Below are 1,048 nucleotides of genomic sequence, written 5' to 3'. Positions count from 1 at the left end.
GTTAGGTTAAGGCACAACTTGGGTTAGGTTAAGGCACAACTTGGGTTAGGTTAAGGCACAACTTGGGTTAGGTTAAGGCACAACTTGGGTTAGGTTAAGGCACAACTTGGGTTAGGTTAAGGCACAACGTGGGTTAGGTTAAGGCACAACGTGGGTTAGGTTAAGGCACAACGTGGGTTAGGTTAAGGCACAACGTGGGTTAGGTTAAGGCACAACGTGGGTTAGGTTAAGGCACAACGTGGGTTAGGTTAAGGCACAACGTGGGTTAGGTTAAGGCACAACGTGGGTTAGGTTAAGGCACAACGTGGGTTAGGTTAAGGCACAACGTGGGTTAGGTTAAGGCACAACGTGGGTTAGGTTAAGGCACAACGTGGGTTAGGTTAAGGCACAACGTGGGTTAGGTTAAGGCACAACGTGGGTTAGGTTAAGGCACAACTTGGGGGTAGATTGCGGTGCAAATTGCGTACATTGCGGTGCAAATTGCGTTACATTGCGGTGCAAATTGCGTTACATTGCGGTGCAAATTGCGTTACATTGCGGTGCAAATTGCGTTACATTGCGGTGCAAATTGCGTTACATTGCGGTGCAAATTGCGTTACATTGCGGTGCAAATTGCGTTACATTGCGGTGCAAATTGCGTTACATTGCGGTGCAAATTGCGTTACATTGCGGTGCAAATTGCGTTACATTGCGGTGCAAATTGCGTTACATTGCGGTGCAAATTGAGTTACATTGCGGTGCAAATTGAGTTACATTGCGGTGCAAATTGAGTTACATTGCGGTGCAAATTGAGTTACATTGCGGTGCAAATTGAGTTACATTGCGGTGCAAATTGAGTTACATTGCGGTGCAAATTGAGTTACATTGCGGTGCAAATTGAGTTACATTGCGGTGCAAATTGAGTTACATTGCGGTGCAAATTGAGGTAGGTTAAGGTGCAACACAGGTTAGGTTAAGGTGCAACATAGGTTAGGGTGCAAGATGGGTTAGGTTAAGGTGCAAGATGGGTTAGGTTAAGGTGCAAGATGGGTTAGGTTAAGGTGACATA

The sequence above is a fragment of the Schistocerca cancellata genome, unplaced genomic scaffold, assembly GCF_023864275.1.
Source record: "Schistocerca cancellata isolate TAMUIC-IGC-003103 unplaced genomic scaffold, iqSchCanc2.1 HiC_scaffold_725, whole genome shotgun sequence".
NCBI lineage: Eukaryota > Metazoa > Arthropoda > Insecta > Orthoptera > Acrididae > Schistocerca > Schistocerca cancellata.
Note: the sequence above shows the minus strand (reverse complement) of the source record.